The 20,597-nt window shown below is 36.2% G+C and overlaps 1 pseudogene; it reads right to left on the bottom strand.

Moving 5' to 3' along the window:
• The window catches only part of LOC102811895, a 97,451-nt pseudogene that overhangs the window by 29,785 nt on the left and 47,069 nt on the right, over positions 1-20,597 (bottom strand).

Raw genomic sequence — 20,597 nt, 5'->3', positions numbered from 1 at the left:
CTACGTTTGAATTGTTGACCTTGTGGCTCAAACTGACCTTGCAGCACAGCGTTGTTATCCTGCAGAGCCACACCAGGACTTCATAAAAAAAGGTAGTAGTTAGATTTTGATTCTAATTCAGGTGTTATTAGCTATATAAAATTTAAGTCATTAGAAGCAATTTTATCTGTTTCAGTGATTGCTTTTTTGTTTTGTTTTGTTTTTAATCATTTAGTAAAGAGCATGTTGATGTTCTTTATGAAACTTTATGAAAATTAGCAATGTTTCCTAAAGTTATTAATTTCCTATTAGCTTCTTATAGATTTGACCTAAAAAGAGTGAAACAAATGTTATGCATCACTGTGGTATATTTTTGTGATAGACTTTTTTTTTTTTTAAAGAAACACACAATGAACATGAATAATGTTCCATATGCATAATATACGGCTAAGTGAACAGTGAATAATAAATTTTAACTTAAATCTGAACCTATTTCTCTTGAGGTTGAATAGTTTGATCAACACAAACTATTTTAAAATGCAGCTTATAACCTGCCATACAGAAATAGGTAAGAAACATGTTTCATTTAAAATGTGAGTTAAGAAACCTCATCCTTTGGTGATATGTCACTGAGAGTTGGTGCTTTTCCTTTAATAAATATTTCAATCTAAAAAGAGACGCCTCAGTAAAATGAAAACAAATGACAGTGCCATCTCCCAAGAGACAGTGTGCTAGTTTAAAATGGATTAAATGGCCCAGGCTCTTCCCTATGACAGTTAAATGCTTAAAATAAGACCAAAAAACAGAGTTTACTCATTCTCATTGACATGGAATTGAGTTTCCTTTTCTATTCTATTTGCTCTAATTTGACATGAAGAGAAAGAAGAGCAGAAAGAAAAGCAAATCTAAAGGATATCCTTACAAATATTATATGCAGCAACAACATTAAATAATGCCGTTGCAATTTAGATCTCACCTTATTGTTAGATTGTTGTTGCTAGTTGTCATTGAGCTGGTGATGACTCGTGACAAACTTACGCATAACGGAAAGAAACAGAAAACCTTATGAATTGTTACCCCTTACAGGTGTTTTTGTTTTGTTTTGTTTTTTTTAAGAAGACAACTGATAAACAGTTATTAAAACCTTACTCTGGGCCTTTAGATTTGAATTTGAAATTCTTACTAAGTTATAATGGGGGAACTAAATATAAAACAAATACAGTTTTATGACTTCATGTACACTCCTGAAAATCATTCAGCTTTATGATTATGACACATATCAAGAATTCTCATAGTACCAGAATTATGAATGTCACATTTATTTTGTTAAGTACAAACCCCAAACCTTGTAAAATCTCAACACATGTTCTTCAACCTGCACTTTAGTCACAAATATATTAGCAGAAGTGTTATGGAAAATATATCAATATGTAAAGGTATTTGTTGATGTGGTATTCCCCCTTCTATTCATTCCAATATCACCTTGTTGAGAAAGACATAAGACTATAAGAAGTGATGATTATTATAAGACACAGTTTGTTTCTTTTTCATATCTTCTTTGGAAAATTTGAAATTAAGATGCACCAAGCTTTATACTTGATCCTAAGGAGTTTATAATCTGTTAGAATTCACAGAATAGTAGCTCTAATTTGTTGTTGTTGTTGTTGTCATTAGGTGTCATCTAGTCAGTTCCAACCTACAGCAATCCCATATAGAGTTTCTGAGGAGTGGTTGGTGAGTTTGAACTGCCGACCTTGCATTCAAACTGACCTTGTGGTTGAGTGCTTATCCTACAGTGCTACACCAGAACACTCTAATTAGAGTGACCAAAATTACAGTGCAGTGAACTTAATATCTTATTTGGAAAAGTAAAACAATCTGTGAAAGATAAAATGAACTTTGAGAACATTTTCTTAATATAGAAAATCTACCTAGACTATTACATCAAAGACATGTTTCTGAAGGATGAATATAAATGATTCAGGTAAAGAATTGCCCAAGAGAAAGGGGTAATTGTGGATGTGAAAAAGCTAGTAAAATTAATTAATTAATTAATAACAATGTCCTTTTTGAAATGGAGTGTAATTCATTAATCTTTGAGAGACCATATGTGTAACCTTTGATATATGCATAATTCAGGAAATGGAGAATCTTTCTATACCATGAAAAATTTAGCTTTTATCTTGAGGATAATGGTGAGTCAATGAAGACTTGTTTCAGTCTTCCTTGTGTGGGAACCAGCACCTGAGGTGGGTAGTTGATGTGGAGCGATGTCAAAACAAGAGTTAGAAAATATCATATTTTTCTCTTTTATTAGTTTTCTTTGAAAGATGACCTTGGGATTCCCAGTTATTCCCTTGAAATAAAATGAGGGATTTGCAAGATGAACACGATCTTCATAATAACAATAAAACATTGTGTTCCTGTCTTCATTGTGTTGACAGTTGCTTTGATTATGATATAAATGGTGGAGAAATTTTTTGTTACCAAATGTGACACCAAAATCTAAGGATAACATTCCTTTCATCATGATGCAATCACAGGGGAAAATAGTTTCAGGTAATAATTCCCTTGATAAAACAAAAATATTTTAATTTTATTAAACCTTTACCTTTGAGTTTATTTCAAAGATGGAAATTGTACTTCAGCTGAGCACAAGAGTACTAGGTACTTGGTAGTTTTGAGACACACTTGTAAAATTGAGCTGTGAACTAAACCTGTAGCTTTTGTCTTCATGGACTATCTCAGTTACAAGAAAAAATGATGAACAGGCAAACTATGATTTTACAGATTTTATATTTCCAAACGTTTCCTCAAAAATGAATGAAGTTTTGTTGCAGTGATTTGTTATTGAGTAAATTGTGATTTCCATGATCTATGGTTCCAGTGTGGTGCTGTGGGTTAAAGCACCAGACTGCAAAGCAGCTTGAAATGCAAGGCCGGTGGTTCAAGCTCACCAGAAGCTCCTCAGAAACTCTATACAAGGTTACTATGGGTCAGAACTGACTTGATGGTACTTAACAACAACAACAACTTCCTTTTAAATGATGAGCTTCCCAATGTTTTAGAAAGAAGTACTAATTCCAGACTGGTTCCAAAGGTGCATTAAGGTTGTGCAATTGCCTTTGAGTTATGGTGTTGGAGAATACTGAAAGTGCCATGAGCTGCGAAAAGAACCAATAGATCTCTTTTGGAAGAAGTGCAGCCAGAGTGCTCCTTAGAGGCCAAGATAGCCAAACTTCTCTCTCATACTTTGGACATATTGTAAAGAGGGGCCAGTTGCTGGAGAAGGATATCATGTTTGGTAAGGTGGAGGGTCAGAGAAAAAAAGGAAAACCCCCAATGAAATGGATTGGCCAAGTGGCAGCATCGTTGGACACAAGTGTGGCAACAGTATTGAGGTTGGTCCAGGATCGGACAGTGTTTCATTTTGCTGTGCATAAGGTTGCTATGGGTCAGTACTGACTCAATGGCATCTAACAACAACAACAAGTCCCAATTGTGGCACTGTGGGTTATTACACTAGAGTATAAAGTCAGCTTGAACCACAACTTTGGTGGTCAAACTCACCATTTACTCCTTGGAAACCCTCCACAGGGTCACTATGGGTTGGAATTGACTCAATGGCACTTAACAACAACAACAACAATCCTAATTATGGAACATTAATTTTTGTATCATTACTTCAAATTGAAAGTTGCAAGCAGACACTCAGTTTATGTTAACTGGCATATTTTGGAATTACATTAGACTTTTACAAATGTGGAAGGGAAATCTATGATTTAGCATGTTGTTGTTGTTGTTAAATGCCGTGGAGTCAGTTCCGACTCATAGCAATCCTGCACAGGCTGTAATCTTTACGGGAGCAGTAAATCTTTACGAGGCTGTAAATCTTTACGGGAGCAGAACGCCTCATCTTTCTCCCTCAGAACCGCTGGTAGTTTCCAACTGCTGACCTTGCGGTTCACAGCCCAATTCGTATAGCATAGAATCTTTATATATAGCAATAATACTAATGAAATAATTTCTCTGCTGATAAGAAATGAAGTAAACCATTGCAATTTTTATTAGTCATTTAAGCTTTGAAATGCACAAATAATTTTCTATTCTGTACCTTTTTAACAAAAAAGTTATACTTGTGTTGCTATAAGATGCATATAATATAAATTCATTACTATGCTGCACATTATTTAAATGCATCAATAAGTAAGTTTCATATTATACAGTATATAAGTATTCATTTACTGATACTTTGTTGTTCCATTTACAATTCTTCCACTATTTATTAATAATTGATTTCCATATTCTTTCTGATATGTAAACATGATACCCTATTAATTTGACTTCAGGCTTCCAGCTCAGTAGAGTGCTAAATGCTCTTGTTACACAATTGCTCTTCTTGTCTGCACTAAAACTGCAATTTCATAAAATTGTGTAGTAAGTATGAATATAGATTTACTAATGATGTAAAGCTATTAATATTCAAAGTGCATACTTAATGGAACATACAGCTAACTAATATACTAGAAAAACTGAGAATTAGATTAACTATTGGTGTGCAAGTCAAGCTTTTACCTGGCAAATGTACATTTATGACAAATTAGATATGATTTTTCTAAAAGAATACACAAATTAAAAGTTTAATAGGTAGGAATTTGAGAAAAAAATGCAGATTTCAACACTATATCAAAGTGAGGAATTTTTGACATTACAAATTATATTAGGTTTCAAAAGGTGAAAATTTGAGACAGTTGTTTACCAAGTATGGAGTGTTTTGTTGTTGTTAAGTATTGTGGAGTTGGTTCCGACTCATAGTCACCCTGAACAGGGTTTCCGAGGCTGTGAATCTTTACCAGAGCAGAAAGCCTTATCTTTCTCCCACATGCCAGCTGGTAGTTTTGAACTGCTGACCTTGAGGTTAGCAGCCCAATTCATAACCACTACGCTATCAGAGCTCCTTAATGGCTAAATAGCTGACATGGAAAATGACTCTCTGAATGATTATTGCATCATTTTAACATAAGAAAATGCATTGACTGCTTTCAAGAAGAGACAATTAACTAAGGAATCACAGCTACAAATTAAGTAAGTGAAGTAAAGGGGCTTTAAAAACTTTGTGGGGAAAATTCATTATCTTTTAATTTCATATTTCCACAAACTGTTTTGAAGCCCCCTCATACAAAGGATCACGGATTCTCTGAGTGATGCAAATTATTAACATACCCAGCTATTAACCAAATATCTGATTGTTGCAGTCCATGTAAGTGCATTTCAGAAGAAATGACTGGAGATCTACTTACATCAATCAGCCATTGTAAATTCTGTAGAAAACAGTACTCTTCTGACATATATGCCACATTAATTGAAACTCACTAAATGACAACTGCTAATAAAGATGAGGCTTTCTGCTCCCGTAAAGATTTACAGCCTCGGAAACCCTGTACTGGGTCACTGTGAGTCGGAACCCACTCCACGGCACGTAACAACAACAACAAATATATGTTTACAGGACTTTTTGTTCAGGAATTATTTGAAATATATTTCAGTAATATATTAGTTTACCTTTTAGGCGTAAAAGCACTGTTGGGGTTTTATTTGTTGCTGTTGTTGTCCTGGTTTGTCATTGTGGGTTATGTGCTTGACTGTAATGTCAGTTTGAATGGTGAGGTCAGCAGTTCAAGCTCACCAGCCACTCCTTGGCAACCTGATACAGGGTTGCTATGAGTAGGAACCAACTCGATGGCACTTAACAACGTTTGGTTTCCTGGGACCGGCTGGTAAATTTGAACCTTTAAGTTTATGGTTAGCTGTCCAGTGCATAGTCCATAGCACCATACCAGGACTCCTTATTTGTGGTTAGTTGTCATCAAATCTAATAGAACTTCTCCATGTGGTTTTCAAGACTGTCACTTATAAGGTGATAACCAGGGCTGACTTGCAAGATGCCTTTATGTGGGTTCAAATCCTCAACTTTTCAGCTATTAGCTGAGAACTTAATTTTTTTCACCGCCCTGTAAATTGATTAACTGCCAATGTCTGTCAGTTTGGTGACTTGATTGTTGCTATGATGCTGGAAATTATGCCATTAATTAGTACTTTAAATACCAGCAGGGTCACCTATGGTAGACACATTAGAGTTCTAAGCTTCCGTACTAAGACAGAGTTAGAAGGAAGGCCTAGAAATCAACTTCTGAAAAGTACCCAATGGTAACTCAGATTAGTGTCACACAGTACTGGAAGATGACTCCCAAAGATTGGAAAACTCTCAAAATACACAGTAACCAAACATTGGACTCAGACATTCCAATACTTGTGAAGATGATACAGGACTAAGCAACGTTTTGTTCTGTTACACATTGTATGATTTGGTGTCCACACAATTCCAACTAACAACAGCAACAATTCCTAAGTAGCCTGCTTTTCTGGTAACTTGATTTTATATTTCAATATGTCTTGTAGGAGAGGCAGAAGTTACTTTTTGATATTCTTAACTATTCTACTATATACAAGCTGTCAGGTGACTCATTGAGCAATTTACAAGACTCTGATTCGTTAATTTTTTTTTTTTTTCATTCACTAGCTACTATTGGAATATGGGTACATACCACCTTTATGGAATCGTGGTATGGTGCTGTAGGATAAGTACAAGGTTGGTTTGAACTGCAAGGACAGTGGTTCAAACTCACCAGCTGCTCCTAGGAAACCCTCTACAGGGTCTCTATGAATCCAAACAAACTTGATGGCACTTAACAACAACAACACAGCCTCACTTTTATGTTACAGTGGAAATTAAGGAATAAATCCTTGCAGTCATTTCCACTTCTACCTCCAACATGCAAAGTACTTGAATATCCTCACTCTTATCCTAACAGCATGAAAGAAACCTGAAAAATTGAACATCAACATGTTTACAGACTCATCAGAGATAGGCTGTAGAGGAAACTACCACTTTGAAATGGGGGAGAAACAGTTGAATGCAGAAAGTAATAGTCAAAACCTTATTCTTGGAAGAAAATTCAGTGAGTAGAGTCATAAATTGGTATGGATATTTAAATGATAATTTTGAGACTGAGGACTAGCCTGAGGCATGTGAAACTCCTTAGGGGGTACAGACTTAAGGGGCACCTATCACATTTTCTTTGGATTTGACCTTCAGAAGCCTCACCAGGATGATTCTGATAAAGAATGGGGTCAAATAGGTAATAATTTTGAAGCATGTCCAAGCCTTTTCCATAAAATGACCAATTCCCTAATAGATTATACTGTGTAGAGCCTTATCCAAGCCAGAAGAAGTGCATTTCTTGCATGCTACTCTCCTCTAGTCTTCTATTTTCCAGCTAAAAGTATATATGAATGGGGCAAAGGTGAGAGCAGGGCTTCAAAGAAAGAGCTTGGAAATTTTGCATCCAGTAAAGGGAATAATGCAAATGGAAACATTTATACCATGGAAGAAACATTTATGTAAATCACAGTCTGAGAACATGCCACTAAAAGACTGGGATTTATTTGAATGATTATAAAGCATTCCCCTTCATCTAGACCTTATCATACACCAACATTGCTCTAGTATAACAGCATTGCACTACATCTGCCCAATCTTCTCTCTGGGAAGTGCAAAAATATATCAAATTTCAATAAGGAAACAAAATAAAGTCTATATTCTTTATCATCAAATATAATTATTGCTTCATTAGTTATGACTCACACAGATCCTATAATAACATAAAAGAGTCTCATAACATTACCAAGGCTACAAATATTTATTGAAACAGACTGCTATATCTTTCTCCCGTGGATTCAAATCACAGACATTTAGGTTAGCCATGGAGTATTTTAATCAGTGCACCACCAGGGCTCATCACTATAAAAATCAAACTAAAGCCACTGGCATTAGTCAATTCTGACACATAATGACCCTGTATGAGGCTGTAAGTCTTTATAGAAGCAAAAAGTCTCCTCTTTCACCCAAGAAGTGACTCATTGATTAGAACTGCCAATCTTGTGGTTAACAGTCCAGTGCTTAGACTACAACTTCACCAGTGCTCCTTTTAATTAGCAATATTGTTATTTGTTGTTTAGTGCTGTAGAGTCAGTTATGACTCAGAACCACCCTGTATAGGGTTTTCAAGGTGCGGCTGGTGGGTTTGAATTGCCAGTCTTGTTGTTAAATGTCCAGTGCTGATTATACAGAACCACAACTATGTTGTTGTTATTGTATGTACTGTTGAGTTGATTACAACTCATAGAGACTCTGTATAAGACTTCCAAGGAATAGCTGGTGGGTTTGAACTGTCGACCTTGTGTTTCACAGTTCAGTGCTGATAGACAGCACCACACAACAAGTCCATAGGCCCACAAAATCAGGGCTATAAACTGGTTCTGTCTGCTTTGACACAGTGCTGATAATTTTCATTTCTATCCAATATAAAATGAATCAAAATCTACATTTTAAAAAGGAATTATAAGAATTATCTGGGATTTTGTTAAGTACAGATTCTCTGATTCAGTATATCTGGAGTGGAAATGCACATTTTTAACAGGTGGGGGTCAAATCAAAATGAAGGAATTTGAAGCCCTGCAGCAAATTTTAAACAAAAATCAACTGCTAGCAAGAATAATGTAATTCCTCATGTTTAAGACCTGTTGATAACTTTTTATATTATATAATAAAGCATGCCAGGCTTTTGAATAATTACAAACCATGATGCCTACCAAAAATATATATACAATTTGAAGAGTTAAAGCAATCATCAGTATAAGAGATAAGACATAGCTTTTGAAAGGGGATTTTGAAACAACTACGCTTACACATTAAGAACTCTATTGCAATATGAAAATATAAAGACCAAACAGGGAACTAATGTGAGAGAGATGGAAACTTTAAAACAGAATATTAAGAAAACAATAGTAATCAAACACAGTGATAAAAAGATTTACTTGTCTTAGCTATCTAGTACGGTTATAACAGGAAAACCACAAGTGAGTGGCTTTTAAAAACAGAAATTTATTTTCTTAAAAGATCCATGAGACTAGATGTCTGAATTTAGAATAACATCTCTAAGGGAATGCCCTCTCTGCCAGTTCTTGGCAGAGATACTTGCTTCTTTCACCCTCTGTAGCCCATGAATTTTTTCGTTCTTCAGCAATCTTTGTGTGGCATTTTTGCTATTTCTCACTATATTTACTTCTTTTAACTCATAATTAATTCAATGTAGAATGTGCACTTCACTAATTTGCCTCATAAACACAGTAAATAATGCCCCAGTCTCCAGTAAGTGTGCATTCTATTCTATTGCAATACATAATTTGGGAGCACAAAATAAAATCCATAACAAACCTCATCAGTTGTCTCAATATAGTTTTAAAAGAAACATCAAAAGAAATATCTCAAATTAAGAAAGAAATTGGGAATGGTGAAAGGCAGAACAGAATATATAGGAATCTTGGAAGAATTTCAAGGCTTGTGACATAAAGCCACTTAACAACATTTATTGAAAACAACAACATAGATTTATTTTGTCCAGTGAAATTATCCTTCACATTCAAAGAAAAATAAAAACTTCCAGATGCTCCTCTGAAAATCTGAGGAATTCTGTCCCCCAACATCTGCATTGACATAAATATGTACATAGCTCTTCAGGTAGAATGACAATAATATTGGTGAGAAACTCAGATCTTCACTGAAAAAGAAAAGGAACGAGGAAGAGTGTCAGAAAATGAATGATTAAAAGTAAATTAATTTTAAAAAATTCTTATTTCTTACAAGACACTGTCTGTTTAAAGTATAAAAGTAACTTCAGAATGATTGTTTATAACATATGGATAAGTAAATGAATGACAGAATGTCACAAAGAATGGGAGGGAACACTTAAGAATAATCTGTTTCAAAATACCTGTGCTGCCCAGGAAATGAAAAAGTGCTGTCATTAGATTCATTGTAAAATTAGGTTGTAAATTCTAAGAAATTTACTTTAAAAAAAGAAGTATAAATGATACTAGATAGGAGACAAAATGGAACCATGCAATATATTCAGTTAAAGACAGAAAACCAAGAAAGCAGGAGAAACCAAACTCAAGAACATGTGCATTCAATAGAAATTATACGTGATGTTAGATATTATTTCACCTATACTAGGAATTGCTTGAAATGTGAATGATTTTGTATTTGCTTCTTAACATTGCTGTAATGATCGACTAGAAACTGGGTAGCACAAACAACAGAATTTTATTGTTATGGAGACTACAACTCCGAAATTAATATTTAAGCTGGCTATATGCTTTTGAGTTATGGTGTTGGAGGAGAGTATTGAAAGTGCAGATCTGTGTTTGAAGAAGTGCAGCCAGAGTGCTCCTTGGAGGACAGGGTGGCCAAACCTGTCTCTCATACTTCAGACATATTGTCAGGAGAGACTGGTCACTTGAGAAAGCTATCATGTTTGGTAAAGTGGAGGGTCAGAGAAAAAAAGGAAGACACCCCCCCACCCCCCTGAGATAGATTGGCAAAGTGGCAGCATCAGTGGGCTCAAGTGTGGCAACTATAGTGAGGTTGGCCCAGGAGCAGGCAGTATTTCGTTCTGTTGTACATAAGGTTGCTATGAGTTGGTACCGACTCAATGGCATCTAACAACAAAATGTAGCGTAGTGGTTATGAGTCAAGCTGCTAATCCCAAGGTCAGCAGTTTGAAACTAGCAGCCATTCTGCTGGAAAAAGATGAGGCTTTCTGCTCTTGTAAATATTTATAGACTCAGAAACCCTATACATGGTCGCTATGAGTTGGAACCAATTCCATGGCACATTTCCACCATCGCCATTACCACCACCTCCCCTACTACGCTCTGTCTGAAGTGTCTAAGGAAAATTTCCCCCCTAACCTCGTCCCAGATTCTGTCTTTTGAGGGTTCTTTGCAATTTCTGGCATGCGTTGGTTTACAGATATAGCACTCTAATCTCTGGCACTTCAAATGTCATCTCACCTTTAGGTGTTTATAACTAGATGTCCCTTCTCCATTTAATAAGACACTGTGAAAATGGATTTGAGACAACCTCCTTTAGTAATTATTTAACTAATTAATAGCTTTAAAACGTCTGTTTCTAAACAAGATTACTGAGACTTAAGACTTCAAGATATCATTTTGAGGGACACATCCCTATCAGTTATTAATAAATATATCAAAGGGCAAATACTGTCATAGGGAATAAAACAAAAACAAAAAAGATCCTCAAGATATCACTTATAAGAACACCAATTTAAATATAAAGGCATAAGTATGTTAAAGGAAAACAAATGAATATAGATGCCCCATGCTAGCACTCATCAAAAAATGCCAGAGGAACTCCACTAATTTCAGAAACAGCAGATATCAGAACAAGGTAATTTATCATCTCAGCAGGAAAAAGTGTGGCAACCTATCAATTGGTGAATTAATAGAATTTGACGAACTCACAGAGTTTTATTCATGGTTAATACAATAATTGCAGGGTTTGTTATTCAATAGTATTTACTTTTGTTGCCTTTAACTATCTATTTTTAAAGTCTTCTGTTGCCTTGACAGTTTTGTGGTTACCTCCACTTTATTGCATATTACTTTTCTTTTACCTAATTTATGAGTCAACCATCTAGCAAAAGATTTAGTCTCACTTCCCCTCTCAACCCTGATAAACTGTAAAGAATTTTTTTGTTGTTTGTGTGTTTTCTCTGTATGTAAACCTTTTCTTGACATTTTACAGTAGTGCACTCATACAATATTTGTCTATTATAATTGACTAATTTCACACAGAATAATTCCCTCCAGGATCATCCATGTTTTGAGGTGTTTCACAGATTCATGTTATTCTTTAACATTCATATTATTTCATTGTGTATATGTACCATTTCTTGTTTATTCATTCATTGATGGATGCTTAGGTTGGTTTCATATTTTTGCTAGTGTGAAGAATCCCACAATTAACACAGGTGTGCATACATCTGTTTGTAGTGAATTTGCTGGATCCTAGCATACTTTTGGAGTCGTGGTACGTCACTGCACTTTAGTGCACTGGACTGCAATGTTAGTTTAAACCACAATGTTAGTTTAAACTGGTCAGCAGTTCAAGCTCACCAGTCACTCCTCAGAATCTTTATATAGGGACACTAAGAGTCGCAATTGACTCCATGGCACTTAACCATAACAACAATCATGCTTCTATTTCCAATTACCTAAGGAAGCGCCATACTGTTTTCCACAGTGGTTGCATCATTTTGTAGTCTCCGCAGCAGTGTGTTCAGTCTCCCCACACATTTGCCAGCATTTGTTTCTTTTTGTTGTTGTTGTTGTTGTTAACTTTGCTGTTACTGTGAACCACAAGATCAGAGGTTCAAGCTCAGGAGAATGCTGGGTCTTTCTGCTCCAGCAAAGATTTATAGCCTCAGAAACCCTATGCAGGCTTGCTATGAGCCCACAGCACTTAATAGCGACAACATTTAATCCTGGGGTGAGATGATATCTCATTCCTATTTGGTTTGCATCTCTCTAATGGCTAATGTCCTGGTGCGGTGCTGTAGAACTACTTAGTGGACTACCAACCTTGGAAACCTTATAAGGGGTAGCTATGTGTCAGAAGTGACTAAATGGCACTTATCAACAACAACAAATGACTACAGATCACAAGCGTTTCTACATGTTTGTTGGCGATCTGAATGTCTGAATGTCTTCTTTGGTGAAGTATTTCTTCATGTCCTCTGCCTGCTTTGTTGTTGTTGTTTTTAAGTGGATTGTTTGTTATCTGTTGTTCTTGATATGTTAAAGTTTTTCCAAATTTTATAGATTAGTCCCTTGTTCTACATGACATTGCCATTATTTCTTTGACTTTGTAGGTTCTGTTTTGTTCTTTTGGTAATCCTTTGATGCACACAAATATATTTGGGGGAGGTCCCCATTTTCTAGTTAGCATACTGCTGTTTGTGCATAGTATAATTATGCTGTGTACTAAGATGTCTAATTTTATATTATTTTTCCTTTGATGATCTTTAAGTTTTAGGTGTTACATTGAGGTCTTTGATCCTTTTTTTTTTTTTTTTTTTTTTGAGAGCCATGGATCCTGTCACATTTCTCTGTGCCAGTACCATTTATTAAAAAGACTATCTCTTCCTCATTTAATGAATTTCATCCTTATGTTAAAGGTCAGCTGTCTATACATGGATCTTACTTCTGGGTTTGTAGTTCCATTCCATTGTTCTATATGTCTGTCATTGTATCAATACAAATTGTGTACAACATCTCTATTGTAGGTTTTGAGATGGAGGAGTGTGAGGGCTTCTTCTTTGTTGCCTTCTTTAGCAGTGCTTTATATGTCCAGGTTTCTTTCCTTTCCATGTAAGTTAGTGATGGATCAGTATTATAACTGTACATCACTTTAGGCAGTATTGATGTTTTTACATTAAGTCTACCTATCCATGAACAAGGTTTATTATTCAATTATGTAGGGTTCTTTTGATTTCTAGTTGTTGTTGTTGTTGTTATGTGCCGTGGAGTGGGTTCCGACTCATAGTGACCCTGTACCGGGTTTCCGAGGCTATAAATCTTTACAGGAGCAGACCGCCTCCTCTTTCTCCCGTGGAACCGCTGGTAGTTTTGAACTGCTGACCTTGCGTCTTGTAGCCCGATTCGTAACCACTATGCTACCAGAGCTCCTTTTGATTTCTAGTAGTATTTTATTATATTTTTGTGTGTGTAGGTTTTTTTTATGTGTGTGTCTAAGGATTCTTTGTGGTGCCATGGATTAAGCTTGAGCTGCTAACCACATGGTCAATGGTTAGAAACCATCAGTCACTCCAAGGGAATTTTTGTAAGGATTCACAGCTTCAGAAACCCTACGGAGCAATTCTATTCTGTATTACAGGGTTGTTATGAGTTGGAATTGACTCTATGGAATTGGTTTGTGTCTCTTATTAGATTTATGTCTAAGTACTTCATCTTTTGTGTGTTTATGGTATATGATATTGTTCTCCTAATTTCCTTTTCAGAGTTCCCTTTCTTTGTTTTTGTTAGGTACCAACTCATAGCAACCCTACATACAATAAAACGAAACAAAGCCCTATCCTGTACCATCCTCACAATTGTTGTTTGACCCTTATTGTTTCAACCACGGTAAGTTTCAAAGGAAAATGACAGATTATTTTGTGTGTGTTGAATTTGTATGCTGCCACTTTGCTGAACTCTTTCTTCTACTAGTTCCAATAGTTTTCTTTGTTGATTTCTTGGGATTTTCTAGCTATAGGATCATATCATCTGAAAATAGAGATATTTTTACTTTTTCTTTGCCATTGTGGATGGCTTTTATTTCCCTGCTTTGCACTGATGCTTTGGTAACACTATTAAATCAGCACAGTGATAGACATTATCCTGGTTTGGTTCCTCTTCCCAAGTGGATTATTTTCAGCCTCTCTCCATTGAGAATAGTTTAGATATTGTTTTGTAGGTATTCCCTTAATAATATTGAGGAAATTCCCTCTTATTCCTATTTTGTTGAGTGCTTTTTATGAAGAAATTTTGAAGGATTTTGTCAGATTTCTTTTTTCATTGATTGATATAATCATGGATTGTTTTTCTTTTTTTGTGTGTGTGGTGGATTATATTGATTAATTTTCTAATGTTGAATCATCCTTGTGTGTCTAGGTGAATCTGATCTGCTTGTGATATATTATTTTTCTATGTTGTTGGATTCTATTGGCTAAGATTTTTGTTGAGAATTTTTTCACCTATTTTCATGATGGATCCCTGATCTAGCACCACAGGATAAGCACTGGGCTCATACTTGGTTTGAACCACAAGGTCTACACAATACAGGGTTGCTATGAGTTGGAATTGATTCAAAGTTTAACAGTAATGACAACATATTCACAATAGATGTTGGACTATACATTTCTTCTTTACTGGTATCTTTGCTTGGTTATAGTATCAGGGTTAGACTTGTTTCATAGATTGAGTTTGTATCATCTTTTTTTTAAAAATTATTCCAGAATAGATTGCATAGGATTGGTATCTGTTCCTATCTGAATATTTGGTATAATTTGCCAGTGAAGCTGTTACATCCAACAATTTTTTTATGGGAGTTTTATATAAATAAATAAATGTATAAAACTCCCATAAAAAAATTATTGGATGAACAACTGCACTGGCAAATTATACCAAATATATATGTAAAGGAGCTCTGGTAGTGTAGTGGTTACTAGTTGGGCTGCTAACCTCCATGTCAGCAGTTTGAAACTACCAGCCATTCCACAGGAGAAAGTAGAGGCTTTCTGATCCCGTAAAGTTAAGTGTATGAAATGACTGCATGACACTTTACAAATAAGTCTGTGTGACTCTTAAATATATTGTTGTTGTTAAGTGCTGTCAAGTCGGTTCCAACCCATAGCAACCATATATAGGGTTTCTGAGGAAAGGCTGGTGAGCTTGAACCACGGACCTTGTGGTTCAAAGCAACCTTGTAGTCCAGTGCATTAACTCACAATGCGATTCCAGGACTCCTTAAAAATGAAAAATCCAAAACAACATATAAAATGTGTGTGTGTGTGTGTGTGTGAAGAGTTTCTTCACATTTTTTTTATCGTAGTTTGGGTAGGAAGTGTGTTTCTAGATATCTGCCCCTTTCTTCTAGGTGTTCATCTCTGTTGGAGTACAGTTCTTCATTATATTCTGTTATTATCCTTTCTGTTTCAGTTGTGACATTGCCTGTTTCATTTCTTATTCATGATATTTGGAACTTCTCCCACTTTTCCTTGGTTAAATTTGCATGTGCTTTCTCAATTGTGTTTATCTTTTCAAAGAACCAGCTTCTAGTATTATTGATTATTGGTTTTCAATTTTATGTTTATTTCTGATCAAATCTTTGTTATTTCCTTTCTTCTGGTGACTTTAGGGTTTTTGTTGTTATTGTTGTTTTATGTTATTTTTTCCAATTGCTTTAAGGTGTTGATTTTGCTTCATTCTTTAATTTATTGCTACAACTTGTTCTCTGTGCACTGTGTTTTCTAAGTCCCAAGTATTGTAGTAAGTTTTATTTTCATTTTCATTTGATTCAGGAATTTTGAAATTTATTTTTATTTCTTCTATTAGAAAGCAGTTTTAAGTAGATTATTATTCCATTTGCATATTGTTATTGTTTTCCTAGATCTTGTGGATTTCTAATTCTAGAACATTTTGGTATGAAAAGATAATTTATATTATTTCAATTTTTTTAAGTGTATTGAGTATTGCTTTGTGGCCTATTATATGATCCATTCCAGTGAATGTTTTCTGTTAGGTGGAAAATAATGTATATTGACCTGTTGCTCAATATACATTATTTTCTACCAAACAGGAATCATGTAGGTTGACTAGACTATTTAAATTTTATATATCTTTGTTGAGATAGTTTCTTACTTTACCCTTCATTCACAGTGGTGTATTAAAGTCTCCTATCATTATTATGGAGTTGTTGACTTCTCTTTTCAATTATGTTAAAATTTAATATATGTATTTGGTAGGATTTTCTTTAAGGGCATAGTATTAATTATGGCTGTATCTTCTTGGTGAATTGAATCTTATGCTGGTTTTTCTCTTAAGGTATATTTTATCAGAAGTTAAGGGTGTCATTCTTTCTTGTTTTTTGGCTGCCATTTACTTGATATACGCTTTCCCATTCTTCCATTTTTAGCTAATTTTTATCTTTGTTTCTAGGATGTGTCTCTTGCAGACAGCATGTTGATGGTTCACTTTTTCTAATCCATGCTGCTATTTTCTGTGTCTTTTTTTTTTTTTTGTATATTAGATCTGCCATACTTTTTGAAAGTTTCAATTAATTGTTGTCATTTAAAAATCAAAAGATTTCAGTTTAAAAAGCTAGAATTCTTTTTTTTTGAAATCTTGGGAGATCTGGTAACACTTAAGTCCACACTACTGTCTGGTAAGAATCAGCTGCAGCTGAGTTTCAGCTGTCCCTCTGTCTGTATTTGCACTCCGGTTTATGAAGTCCTGACCCGACCTAAGTACTAGTGCACTGACATCAGCTGCTTGGCATCCAAACTGAATGTCTGCCCAAAGTGGGCCTGTGCAGAAGTGATAAATGTTCAACCTGCTGGCCTAAGACCCCTTCCAGCATGCCTAGGTCTCAACACACAAAGCAGGACATGCAGGCTAGGTGAGAGGACAGAGCTGATAGTCCCAGCAGGGCTTCACTCAGTCTCTCTCCATCACTGTGGATTGCTAGCAGGGCTCCCTGTGTCCTAGTCAGGCTCTGCCTACTACTAGGCTGGCTGTCAGTGATCTGAGGCCTTTATTCTCATCTCACAGGACCTGCCCGGCCTAAGTCCTTGTGCTGGGGATGGCACTGTGGTCAGCAGGCACAGGCTCTGTACTGTCCAGTCCATTCAACTGCATGTGCAGCAGGGGGTGGCAGCCTGATCACAGTCCAACAAGATGTTGAGGACCATATATGGGGCATCACTCACTGACAGGGTAATACAGGAACCCACGCAGCACTGCACAATACCCATGCCTCCCTTCCTCTCCACCTTAAAATTCTCCTGTTTTTAAGGTTCAATGCACTTCTGGTCCCTCTTCTTCCAGAATGGGTCATGCAGATGGTGAGATGTCTTGCACCCCATTGTGAGGATCCTTTGATGCAATTGGAAATGCCACTACACAGCTGGTAGTGCTACTTGGAGAGTGTCAGGATACTACCAACATAGGTCTTGTAGTGGGGGAGCAGGTGGAACTCTGGAGAGGTCACATGGAAAGGTGAGGCCTTGGGAATCCTGTAGTCCAGCTCCCCGTAGAGAGGCAACAGGTCCACGTCATGCATGCCAATGTAGACCTTGGTGTGGCTGATCTCCGGGAAGACTACACTGATGAAAGCAGCCCTATTAAACCTGAACTAGTCTACCTGGTTGAGCACATAGATGTGGGCTGGATCTGCTTGCTGCTCTAGAAGGGGTGCATGTGGAGCATAAAGACAAGGAGCTCGCCGAAGCACTTACAGAAGGGCACTAGCACTGCCAAGTGGTGGGGATCCCAGGACTTCTTCCCAATGCTCAAGAAGTTGCTCTGAGGGGCAGGCCCAAGGAGGACCTGTTGTCTCCTCTCCTTGTCCCTTGGCTTCCTGGGCCATGTTACATGGGCAGCTGAGCTGCAGCCAGAGCAGGATGAAGAATACCAGTAGGAAACAGACAACAAATAGGTGGAAGACAGAGCACGCAGGGGGCAGGCAGCCTGGAACAACCAGGACCTGCTGTCCTTTCTGGGCAGAGGCACTGCTTTCCAATGGGTTAGTCTCAATGTCTTTACAGGTGCATTTAATTACATCCAGTGTAACTCTCCATAGGTATGAACACACTATTGTGATTTTGCTGTGTGTGTGTATGTGGACTATTTATTTGTTCCATAACTTTTTCTCTGCTGAGTTTATTTTGTTTATGGATTTTCTTACCATTTCCTTCATTTCTGTTTTTTTTTTAGTATTTCATAATGAGACTTTATGTTTTTTTGCTGTTTCAGTGTGGATAGAAATATTATTTTCTCTAAGATTACCCTATGATTTATTATTATCTTTCAAGTTTAAAATAGTTTGTTTTGTCTTGATATGGTCCTGACATTCTCTGCATTTGGAAGTACTGCAACTATATCATTTATTTCCATTTTTTGCTATGCTGTTGTAAGTGCCATTGAGTTCATTCTAACTCATAGTGATTTTCTTTACAGTTTCTAAGAAGATGCTAATTGGTTTGAACTGCTGACCTTGCAGTTAGTTTTTTTTTCATTTTATTGTTTTGTTTTCTATGTTGTGGTTTCCATTTACAAATTAATACCTTTGTTTCCCTATTTTCATTGTTATATGTTTACTTTATGTTTGATACTTTCTTATCTGGGTTGATTTCCAGGTGATGCCGTATTGTGTACTAATCTCAGAATGTTGTTTGCTATTGTTCTCTGTTTTTAAGACTCCTTTTAGCATCTTTGTAAGATTGGTCTGGAATTTACAAGTCCCTGGAGTCCTGGTGTCTGTGGGTTAATGTGCTAGACTGTAAGGTTGGTTTGAACGGCAGGGTAAGTGGTTCAAGCTCACCATTTGCTCCTTGGAAACCCTATAGATGGTCATTATGACTTGCAATCAACTCAAAGGCACTTATCATCAGCAATGGCTAATTTATATTTGGGGATATCCCAATTTTACCATCATATTTGAAGGACAGTTTTACTGGGTATACAGTTATTGGTTGGCATTTTTTTCCCCACAAGGCTTTATATATGCCATTCCATTGTTAGTCTTGATGATGTCTCACATAATTCTTAGGTTTTCTTCAGGTTTTGTTGTAGCTGTTATTATTCTACTTTTTTTTATTGATCCTCTAAAAGATTAATAGATTTGTCTTCATTTTTATAACTATCTCTTCTATTGATTAAAATCTACATTTTTGCTCTTCTGACAGTTTATCTGTTACTGAAATTTCAGTATTAATATTCTGAACTTCTGTATGTTGTTTTTGTACAGTCTAATATAGTCCTCCATATACAGGGTCGCTATGGGTTGGAACAGAGTCTATGGCACTTAACAACAAAACAACAAATGGAGTCCTGGTGTGGCCCATTAGGATAAGTAGGGTTTGAACTGCAAGGTCAGTGGTTCAAACTTACCAGACGCTCCTCAGAAACCCTATATAGGGTCACTATGAGTAAGAATTAACCAAATGTCACTGAGCAACATCAATTGTATATGATTATTTTATTAATTTGTTCCTGTATTATTTAATTATGGAGTCCTGGTGTGGTGCTGTGGGGTAATGTGCTGAGCTGCAAGGATGTTGGTTCAAGCTCACCAGCTGCTTGAAAACTCTATACAGGGTCACTATGCATTGGAATTGACTCCACAACACTTAATAATAACAACATGATTTAATTGATTTCTTCTAAATTTATTTCAGTGTTTTCTTTAACTTTGTATGTAATTTCCTTGATCCCTTTCTTGAACTAAGAAAAGGACCTCAATATAAATCTTCTGAATTCCTTATCAGGTACTTCCAATAACATTTCTTCTCATGGAAGATATTCTGGCCTTGTATTTTGGACATATGTTTGGGTGATCATTTCCTGTTTTACTTGTTATTCTTTGTCTGATTTGAAGTTGTCTGTTGCTTCTGAGATATTGTGGTATTATTATATTAATTGATTATATATTGGTTTTCTTCACCCTGATTTTTTGTTTTGCATTGTTTTAATAGGAGAGTGTGGTAGCACTATAAAATAGGCACAGTTTGAGCCTACCAGCTAATTCACAGAAGATAAATTAGTCTTTCTGCTTCTGAGAAAACTTGTAGTCTCACAAACCCTACATAGGTGAGGGAAGAGGAAGGAAAAAAAGAAGAAAGATATAGAAAAAATGGGGGGGGGGTTGTGACAGCACTGGCAGAGGGGAGAGGGTATGGCCTGTCATTAGGTGGGTGGGGTGAGAGTTTCTAGTCCCGTAAAGATTTACAGCCTCAGAAACCATGTACAGGGTCTCTAGAAGTTGAAATTGACTCCAGAGCACACCACCACCATGTTGCATTGAAAGTCATGTTGCTTTGTTGATGTTTTTTAAAGCTGTCCATATGACAGTCAAA

This window comes from Chrysochloris asiatica, unplaced genomic scaffold (genome assembly GCF_000296735.1).
Source record: "Chrysochloris asiatica unplaced genomic scaffold, ChrAsi1.0 scaffold00063, whole genome shotgun sequence".
In the NCBI taxonomy this organism is placed as follows: domain Eukaryota; kingdom Metazoa; phylum Chordata; class Mammalia; order Afrosoricida; family Chrysochloridae; genus Chrysochloris; species Chrysochloris asiatica.
The sequence above is the reverse complement of the archived record's forward strand: the minus strand, read 5'-3'. Positions and strand labels throughout refer to the sequence as shown.